This window comes from Ricinus communis, chromosome 5 (assembly GCF_019578655.1).
Source record: "Ricinus communis isolate WT05 ecotype wild-type chromosome 5, ASM1957865v1, whole genome shotgun sequence".
In the NCBI taxonomy this organism is placed as follows: Eukaryota; Viridiplantae; Streptophyta; class Magnoliopsida; order Malpighiales; family Euphorbiaceae; genus Ricinus; species Ricinus communis.
Window position 1 is genome coordinate 19,020,594 of NC_063260.1, and position 11,593 is coordinate 19,032,186.

The window sequence follows — 11,593 nt, forward strand, 5'->3', positions numbered from 1 at the left end:
TATTTTGTTTATTATTAGTTGGCATGTTTCATTATGACTTTATATTTGATAATTCATGATTGAGATTTTTTCTAGCTTGATCCTACAAGAGAATGATCAATGAGATAGGAGCATCAAAGAAAGATTAACTGACCCACTCCAACTATCAAGTCAGATAGAGAAAGAGAAAGAGAAATAATAAGATTAGAGTTAAAATGAGTAACTTCGTATTCTACCTTATCCATCATGGTCTTTATATATAAAGCAATTAGAGTTTTAAGGTCTCTTTTACCCTATTGGTCCATTCATTTTCTTTCTTATTGTTTGCTTCCTTCTTGTGTTGTAGCTTTTCTATTGGCCGGTAGTATTATTATCTTTAGATGATGCCACCTGTCATGTGCCTGCTTCTTTGCTCTATTAGATCTCTTAAGTCAGGTCTATCTTAATGGCTCTTTCCAAAAAATGCAGTACATATGCAACGTAGGGATTTTATATTAAAGAATTTCATCCTATTAATTTTAGAATATTAATTTCAGGCGTATGAATAATAAAAGTCAATTTTCAATATGATTAGGTCTTTCAAGACAGCTAGATAATTGTGAGAAAACTAAAAAAAAAAAAAATTATCTCATATTTTCTTATTAATGAATATCTTTTATATATTTCTTATTTTATAATCTAGCATTAACAAAACATGTGTGGCTTTATCATTTATGATGCCCTATATATACTTTAAAATAAGCAGGAAGAGTAATACATAATTTAATTAATAAATACGCTTAAGTTATGGTCTAAATCAAAAAGTATTTGTATATGATTTAATTAATACTTATTAGTTCTTAAGAACAAAACAAAGCTTGTGGACATTTATATGAATAAGGAAACACTCTTTTACACAAAAAAGATAAAAATAAATAAAGCTTATTTTGATTTTCATGATTTGTATAGAATTTCTCTATGTTAGACTTAGACACTAAATTTTGAATAAATTATTTCGTTGATATTAAAGTTTTATCTAATTGATATTAATATTTTAATTTTTTATATTAGTATTTCTATTTTTATTTTTATTTTAAATTATTCACATATCTATAATTTGTACGAACTATTTAATTATCAGAAATGAAATATTCTTAATTAATTCCGTACAATGGCAATGGCAATTTAATAATAACTTTTATCCTAGAAAGATCCACTTTTGATTGTCATACCAATAAAAATAGACCAAAAAATAATAGATACTCTATTAATTCAAAAATAAAAATATTAAAATATAAGCACAGACCGATGGATAATTTTTTCTAAACCTCTTAGCTCGAAAATTGTTTTGATATAACTTTTCTAAGTAGGGATTCTGATTCTCTTTCTTTTCTTATTCTTTTTTTGCAATTTCTAAAAATCGATTTTAAAAAAGTTTTAAGAAATAAAAATAAAGTTATAAGAAAATTAGAAATCAGAAAATGGATTGGGAAGATATATATTGCAATCACTTCACTGTGCTACCTGATCAGCACAAAAAATATATGTTGCAATTGTAGTATAAGATAATGGTGAGTCTCTAAATGCAGAGTCAAAAGGATGATCAAGAGCTGCAAGAATTTTTTTTTTTTTTTTTCTCTTGGAAAACAAAAATTGATAATTTAGCACACCAAACCCAAATGCAACCAGGGGCAAAGTGATCAGAAAGAAGTATGCTCATCCAAAAACAAAAGAAACAAAGGCAACTCAAACCATTAATGGTACAAACAATTTATAGCAAATGCTGATTGAAACAAAAAAATGGGAAGTAATTATTATAAATACACCCCAATGATTAGAAAAAGGTTTTCCTAATCAGTCAACAAGAATGAGAGGAGCCATCAACTGAAAGACAAATTCACCCCTTAAAAATCTTTCAAACATATTATTATAAATACACCCCAACGATGATAAAAGTAATTAGAGAGAAGCTTCTTGCTAAGTTCTAAGAAAGAGTAGCTAAAGGAAGGAACAATATACTGTACAGCTGTACAAGAAGAGATTTCTCTGATACTTAAATGCCCATAAACACCAAGAGGTCTTTTGAGACTTTCAAAACAAACAATTTAATGCAGTCCCGAGACCTCAAAAAATATATTGTTGGCCTAGGAAAGGCATTTGGCATCTTCACCTACCTTTTTTGATGCTGCAAATAGTCTTTTGACAACAACAACCTCCAACTACTATTCATCATCCAATTCAACAAGTTGTGCTTGCCTTTCAGCTGCTTTCTTCCTAATAAAGAACCCCCATCTCATTGCCTTGATCTTCAAATGACCAACAATGACTTTATTAGGACGCACGCCATTCTCGTCATAGTTTGGCATTGGTGATGCTGCTATATAAGGTGGGAATGAGAATCCATCTTCGGTATATTTACAATGCAATGCCCCCCATGGTAAAGAGTCAAAGCAAGTGTTGCATATCTTCATTCTCAAGCATCTCATGACTTCGGATGCGAATCTCTTCCTCAGTAAAGTGTTCATCAACTCCCTTGTCCCGGTTGTTGGTCCAGTCATCAAAAGGATTGAGACCAGATGGCTGCATGTAAGAGCTAAGAGCTTGAAACCCTGAGCTAGATATGACTGAGGAGTACCAAGAGCTAGACCAACACTATTATCATTTCTCATCCCTTGAGCATGGTGAGGGTTGCTGATCAAAAGTTCATGTATTGTGAATGAGGTGCTGTCAAACTAGGTACTTGAATTTGGATTCACAAGCTGGGATTGGGCCGAGAATCCTGCTCCCATACTATCATTATTCCCTGACACAAGACAAGAAAACCCAAATAAGATGAGAATTTTAAAATTAATATACCCCTATTAACTACTTACTGAATATCTATAAGGACTTACCTCCAACTTGGAGGCACGAATGCAGTTTCGCCAGTAGTAATTGAAGCTGGTAACCTCGACAATTGCATTTGATGGTCTGAAGCATTAGGGTAACCTATTTGGCCTATCTGAGGTTCATCTCGGTAAGTGTTTGACCTCTTACTTTGCTTAAAGTTCAGAAGAGACTTGCCATCATACTCTATAACCTCATTCCAACTGTCATATGCTTTTCTTAACCAACGTATCTACATATACCTACAAAACAAATTTTAATGAGTAAAATCATGTCTAAGAAAAGAAAATTAAGCAGGACCAACCGAGTTTGTTAGTTAAAAATTAAGTAAGCTCCTTTGGACAAAGATTTAGTTTCAAAGACCATGCAAAATGAGTACATTGCATCAGATATAGTCTCATCATTGAGACCGTAGACTCAAAGCAATGCCCAGCACAAGCAATAGTTTATGTTTCTGCAACATGCTATAATATGAGTAATTAAAATAAATCTGAAACGAAAGACCCATGGATATCACTGCTATTGCTAATATCACTGAGAGGACACATCTCTAGAAGGTCTTTAAAACTCACTTTTATAACAAACAGCCAGTGGATATCCATAAATTCAAGAAACTAATATATAAGATTCTCAAACCATATAATATTTTTTCCAACATGTAGTTATACATGTAAAATGCTTCTATATGTTCCGTGATATTTAAAAGATCCATAAAAACTCCAATACTGGAACTACAAGTGTACATTTTATCTAATTATCATACTTCAATAGGGAATAAAACATATAATTAGTACATCAAGATTCACACAGAAAATGTCACACATCAGTCTATACTCACCATAAAGAAAACAATAAACAACTACCATGAAGAAACTGACACATTCATTCTTGCAATATACAAGTAGTGTTACAGATAATAGCTTAAGATCACTTAAGTTTATAATTTGACATTTAGAGTTGAGCCTGAAAAAGGTCAATTAGGTCGTTCTATGATTTAACAGATGAAACACAAATTCAGCACAATTTTACTCACTCCCAAGTTTGTATGTGATTCAAATTGTTCACAGTAAAACCATGCAAAACAAAAACCATAGAGTGCTGAGACATTAAAACACCTAAGAAGGATAAAATAATAAAAGACTATTCAAAATATACATATGTAGAAGAATGCAAGACCAACCTTTTGATCATCAGAAAGAGAACTAGCTGAATAATATTGTTCCGCAGAGATAAGGCCATTTAGTTCATATATATTATTAAAAACAACACCAACGTCCGTGGAATCTTCAGGATAATAAACATAAAGCTTTCCACTGAGGCCACAAGTCTTTGCATGCTCTACAAGAGCATACCACATTTTGTTTGACATGCCAGACCCCAGTATCTACATCCAAATAAAGGCAAATCAGAATATATGAATACGGCAGGAACATACTGAATCAAAAACCCAAACCTCCACTTACATTTCGTAATCTTTGAGCATCCCTGACCAAAAGTCTTAAGAATTCTTCAACTGTGAATATTCATTGATTATTTAGCTTCTTATGAAAGGATCCATCCTTGCCAATTTTCTCCAATCTCCATACATCATCATTTAATGCAGGTGGGTAGTGTTTCTTGTATATTGTCAATGGAATAGAATATTAATTTCACATATTCCATAGAAAATATAAACAAAAAAGAAATAAAAGGCAAGGAATGAACTGACATTCTCCTCTGTGATCTTTGTGATAAAAGCTTCATTTTCACCTTCGCGAATGCGTATGGCCTCACAACATCCAGAGGCAACCTTCAAGCCCAAATTTAAACCGCCAAGAAATCAACGCTAAGAAAAACACATGTTCGATAGCAATCAATAAAAGAAATGCCAAAGAATAGGCGATTATTAGTCAGAATAATCAAAAGGGAAACATATGCTATATTATTAATGACTGATCACAAATAAAAAGACTCCATTTCGTCATTTTCACTAGCTTCACTAGTCATTTAAAGAATGACTAGTTAAAACCGCATAGATATAATGAGCTTATTATCCATATTGTCATAGAATCAAGCAATCAATAGCTAAAAAATCCAAGAATTACATGAAAGAGACCCATCCGTATGCCACAAAAATACCTCCAGGCACTATTGATATTTATGTTCGATAATTCTACTCCTAATAAACAACATAATCACAGGGCCTTAGCTTGTATAATTACTCAATGACAGAATGCATACTAAAATACAAGTAGGTGCGGCCAGACGGGCTATCTATGGCCGTCAGAGTACTAGAGAATTAGATATTCCAATAAAACCATGATTCTATAATCAAACATCAAAGACGTTCTTCCTGGAAATACCTCGGTTATTGCTTTCCCACTCACCCTCCTAAAAGGGTAAAGATTTATCAACCAAATTCTTTTAAATAAGCCATAATTATACTATATGTCATCATCATAAACACTGGTATCAATTGTTTTAATAGCATTTCTTCTAATATCTAGTACTTAGTTTAACACAAAATAAATTACTCAGTATTCCAATCAAGCGCTTATCTAAATAGTGTGTAACAGCCTATGGAAATCTTCTTTAAGCCCTTCTAATACTTTTGGTTATTTTGGAAGTCTCCTATTGTGAATGGCTAGCTTAAAATTCCTCACATTTGGTAAATGGGAAACCTATATTCTATTTGTAATTATACAATCATCATACTATATTACAAACAATTCAATTCAAACATACAAACAAAATAAGTCATTCAAACAAAAAAATTAAAATAACCCAACATGACTTTTGAAGTAACTCTACCATGCAACTTAATAAAATTAAAGATTAGCTACTAACTTTATTATCGAATTATTTAGAGATGAGGTAAAGGTACTAAACTTAGAAATTGAAATTGAAATATTAAACAAAGTAAGAAAATTAAAGAGTTATATTTAGCTCAAGAATAAATGACTTAACTTTTCAAGTATTAGCTTCTAACTGATCATAAGTTTTTCAACTTAACTTGTGCCGACGCAAACCTCATGTTCTTCAAGCTCCAACCTTCAAGCGCATGCCATTTTTCAGAAATTAGAGTTTATAAATTTTCAATTTCTAATTAGCAAACAAAAGAAGGAAAATAACCGAACATGACTTTTGAAGGAACACTAGCATGCAACTTAATAAAATTAAAAATTAGCAACTAAGCCTATCATGGAATTATTTAAAGACGAGGTAGAGGTACTAATCTTAGAAATAGATATTGAAATAGTAAACAAAATAAGAAAATTAAAAAGTCATATTTAGCTAAAGAATAAAGAACTTAACCTTTCAAGTATCGACTTCTAGCGATCATAAGTTTTTCAACTTAACTTGTCGCAAACCTTATGTTCTTCGATTTCCAACCTTCAAGCGCATGCCATTTTTCAAAAATTAGAGTTTATAAATTTTCTATTTCTAATTAGCAAACAAAAGAAGTAAAATAACCCAACATGACTTTTGAAGGAACACCACCATTCAACTTAATAAAATTAAAGATTAGCTACTAACCCTATCATGAAATTATTTGAAGACGAGGTAGAGGTATTAACCTTGGAAATAGATATTGAAATAGTAAACAAAATAAGAAAATTAAAAAGTCATATTTAGCTAAAGAATAAAGAACTTAACCTTTCAAGTATCAGCTTGTAACTGATCATAAGTTTTTCAACTTAACTTGTGCCGAAGCAAACCTTATGTTCTTCGAGCTCCAACCTTCAAGCGCATGCCAATTTTCTCAAATTAGAGTTTATAAATTTTCTATTTTTGATTAGCAAACAAAAGAAGTAAAATAACCCAACATGACTTTTGAAGGAACACCATCATGCAACTTAATAAAATAAAAAATTAGCTACTAACCCTATCATGGAATTATTTAAAGACGAGGTAGAGGTACTAACCTTTGAAATAAAAATTGAAATAGTAAACAAAATAAGAAAATTAAAAAGTCATATTTAGCTAAAGAATAAACAACTTAACCTTTTAAGTATCAGCTTCTAACTGATCATAAGATTTTTAATTTAACTTGTGCCGACGCAAACCTTATGTTCTTCGAGCTCCAACCTTCAAGCACATAACATTTTAACAAATTAGAGTTTATAAATTTTCTATTTCTAATTAACAATCATCACACTATATTACAAACAATTCAGTTCAAACATCAAACAAAAGAAGTTATTCAAACAAAAATATTAAAAAAACCCAACATGACTTTTGGATTGACTCCACCATGCAACTTAATAAAATTAAAGATTAGCTACTAACCCTATCATGAAATTATTTAGAGATGAGGTAGAGCTACTAACCTTAGAAATAGAAATTTAGATAGTGAACATAATAAGGAAATTAAAAAGTTATATTTAGCTAAAGAATAAATAACTTAACTTATCAAGTATCAGATTCTAACTAATCATCAGTTCTTCAACTTAACTTGTGCCGATACAAACCTTATGCTCTTCGAGCTCCAACCTTCAAGCGCATGCCATTTTTCACAAATTAGAGTTTATAAATTTTCTATTTCTAAGTAGCAAATAAAAGAAGTAAAGTAACCCAATATGACTTTTGAAGGAACACCACAATGCAACTTAATAAAATTAAAAATTAGCTACTAACACTATCATGAAATAGTAAACAAAATAAGAAAATTAAAAAGTCATATTTATCTAAAGAATAAAGAACTTAACTTTTCAAGTATCAGCTTCTAACTGATCATAAGTTTTTCAACTTAACTTATGCCGACGCAAACCTTATGTTCTTCGAGGTCTAACCTTCAAGCACATAACATTTTAACAAATTAGAGTTTATAAAATTTCTCTTTCTAATTAAAAATCATCACACTATATTATAAAAATTCAATTAAAACATCAAACAAAAGAAGTTATTCAAACAAAAATATTAAAAAAACCCAACAGGACTTTTGGAGTGACCCCACCATGCAACTTAATAACATTAAAGATTAGCAACTAACCCTATCATAAAATTATTTAGAGATGAGGTAGAGCTACTAACCTTAGAAATAGATATTAAGATAGTCAACATAATAAGGAAATTAAAAAGTTATATTTAGCTAAAGAATAAATAACTTAACTTTTCAAGTATCAGCTTCTAACTAATCATCAGTTCTTCAACTTAACTTGTGCCAACGCAAACCTTATATTTTTCGAGCTCCAACCTTCAAGCGCATGCCATTTTTCAAAAATTAGAGTTTATAGATTTTCTATTTCTAATTAGCAAACAAAAGAAGTAAAATAACCCAACATGACTTTTGAAGGAGCACCACCATGCAACTTAATAAAATTAAAAATTAGCTACTAACCCTATCATGAAATTATTTATAGACGAGGTAGAGGTACTAACCTTAGAAATAGAAATTGAAATAGTAATCAAAATAAGAAAATTAAAAAGTCATATTTAGTTAAAGAATAAAGAATTTAACCTTTCAAGTATCAGCTTCTAAGTGATCATAAGTTTTTCAACTTAACTTGTGCCGACGCAAAACCTATGTTCTTCGAGCTCCAACCTTCAAGCACATAACATTTTAACAAATTAGAGTTTATAAACTTTCTATTTCTAATTAACAATCATCACACTAAATTACAAAAATTCAATTCAAACATCAAATAAAAAAAGTTATTCAAACAAAAATATTAAAAAAACCCAACATGACTTTTGGAGTGACTCCACCATGCAACTTAATAAAATTAAAGATTAGCTACTAACCCTATCATGAACTTATTTAGAGATTAGGTAGAGCTACTAACCTTAGAAATAGATATTGAGATAGTGAACATAATAAGGAAATTAAAAAGTTATATTTAGCTAAAGAATAAATAACTTAACTTATCAAGTATCAGATTCTAACTAATCATCAAATCTTCAACTTAACTTGTGCCGACAAAAACCTTATGTTCTTCGAGCTCCAACCTTCAAGCGCATGCCATTTTTAACAAATTAGAGTTTATAAATTTTCTATTTCTAATTAGCAAACAGAAGAAGTAAAATAAGCCAACATGACTTTTGAAGGAACACCACCATTCAACTTAATAAAATTAAAAATTAGCTACTAACCCTATCATGGAGTTATTAAAAGACGAGGTAGAGGTACTAACCTTAGAAATAAAAATTGAAATAGTAAACAAAATAAAAAAATTAAAAAGTCATATTTAGTTAAAGAATAAAGAATTTAATCTTTCAAGTATCAGCTTCTAACTGATCATAAGTTTTTCAACTTAACTTGTGCCGACGCAAACCCTATGTTCTTCGAGCTCCAACCTTAAAGCACATAACATTTTAACAAATTATAGTTTATAAACTTTCTATTTCTAATTAACAATCATCACACTAAATTACAAAAATTCAATTCAAACATTAAACAAAAGAAGTTATTCAAACAAAAATATTAAAAAAAGCCAACATGACTTTTGGAGTGACTCCACCATGCAACTTAATAAAATTAAAGATTAGCAACAAACCCTATCATGAAATTATTTAGAGATTAGGTAGAGCTACTAACCTTAGAAATAGATATTGAGATGGTGAACATAATAAGGAAATTAAAAAGTTATATTTAGCTAAAGAATAAATAACTTAACTTTTCAAGTATCAGCTTCTAACTAATCATCAGTTCTTCAACATAACTTGTGCCGACGCAAACCTTATGTATCAGCTTCTAACTAATCATCAGTTCTTCAACATAACTTGTGCCGACGCAAACCTTATGTTCTTCGAGCTCCAACCTTCAAACGCATGCCATTTTTCAAAAATTAGAGTTTATAGATTTTCTATTTCTAATTAACAAACAAAACAAGCAAAGTAACCCAACATGACTTTTGAAGGAAGACCACCATGCAACTTAATAAAATTAAAAATTAGCTACTAACCCTATCATGGAATTATTTAAAGACGAGGTAGAGGTACTAAACTTAGAAATAGAAATTGAAATAGTAAACAAAATAAGAAAATTAAAAAGTCATATTTAGCAAAAGAATAAAGAACTTAACCTTCCAAGTATCAGCTTCTAACTGATCATAAGTTTTTCAACTTAACTTGTGCCGACGCAAACCCTATGTTCTTCGAGCTCCAAGCACATAACATTTTAACAAATTAGAGTTTAAAAATTTTCTATTTCTAATTAACAATCATCACACTAAATTACAAAAATTCAATTCAAACATCAAAAAAAAGAAGTTATTCAAACAAAAATATTAAAAAAACCAAACATGACTTTTGGATTCACTCCACCATGCAACTTAATAAAATTAAAGATTATCTACTAGCCCTATCATGAATTTATTTAGAGATGAGGTAGAGCTACTAACCTTAGAAATAGAAATTTAGATAGTGAACATAATAAGGAAATTAAAAAGTCATATTTAGCTAAAGAATAAAGAACTTAACCTTTCAAATATCAGCTTGTAACTGATCATAAGTTTTTCAACTTAACTTGTGCCGAAGTAAACCTTATGTTCTTCGAGCTCCAACTTTCAAGCGCATGCCAATTTTCACAAATTAGAGTTTATAAATTTTCTATTTCTCATTAGCAAACAAAAGAAGTAAATTAACAAAACATGACTTTTGAAGGAACACCACCATGCAACTTAATAAAATTAAAAATTAGCTACTAACCCTATCATTGAGTTATTTATAGACGAGATAGAGGTACTAACCTTAGAAATAGAAATTGAAATAGTAAACAAAATAAGAAAATTAAAAAGTCATATTTAGTTAAAGAATAAAGAATTTAACCTTTAAAGTATCAGTTCTAACTGATCATAAGTTTTTCAACTTAACTTGTGCCGATGCAAACCCTATGTTCTTCGAGCTCCAACCTTAAAGCACATAACATTTTAAGAAATTAGAGTTTATAAACTTTCTATTTCTAATTAACAATCATCACACTAAATTACAAAAATTCAATTCAAACATTAAACAAAAGAAGTTATTCAAACAAAAATATTAAAAGAACCCAACATGACTTTTGGAGTGACTACACCATGCAACTTAATAAAATTAAAGATTAGCTACAAACCCTATCATGAAATTATTTAGAGGTTCTAACTCAATCTAGTTATGCAGTTAAAATCTACTTTTTCACATAATGCCTGCGGGCATATCATCTTAATCACTAAGTTTGGTCATTCTCATTCGCATTTAAACGCATGCATATTGCAAAGGAGAGAGGAGAAAAAGCATATACATACATATATGTGTAATATACTACTCACAGAGCAAACCTCCAGCACTTAATGACTCCGGGTTATCTAGTCACAAATATACAAATTAGAGTTTATAAATTTTCTATTTCTAATTAACAATCATCAAACTATTTTGTTCACTGTCTCAATTTCTATTTCCTAGGTCCGTACCTCTACCTCAACTCTAAATAATTTCATGATGGGGTTAGTAGCTAATCTTTAATTTTATTAAGTTGCATGGTGGAGTTACTTCAAAAGTAATGTTTGGTAGAGATGAGGTAGAAGTGCTAACATAGAAATAGAAATTGAGAAAGTTAACAAAATAAGAAAATAGAAAAAGTTATATTTAGCTCAAGAATAGACAACTTAGCTTCTCAAGTATCGGCTTCTAATTGATGATCAGTTCTTCAACTTAACATGTGCCGAGGCAAATCTTATGTTCTTCGAGCTCCAATCTTCAAGCACATACCATTTTTAACAAATTAGAGTATAACAAATTTTATATTTCTAATTAACAATCATCAAACTATATTTTGTTCACTGTCCTAATT

General features: G+C 30.0%; 1 pseudogene; it reads right to left on the reverse strand.

Moving 5' to 3' along the window:
* Window positions 1-1,716: 1,716 nt before the first annotated feature.
* On the reverse strand, window positions 1,717-4,943 carry LOC107262579 (annotated as a pseudogene).
* Between the last annotated feature and the right edge of the window lie 6,650 nt (window positions 4,944-11,593).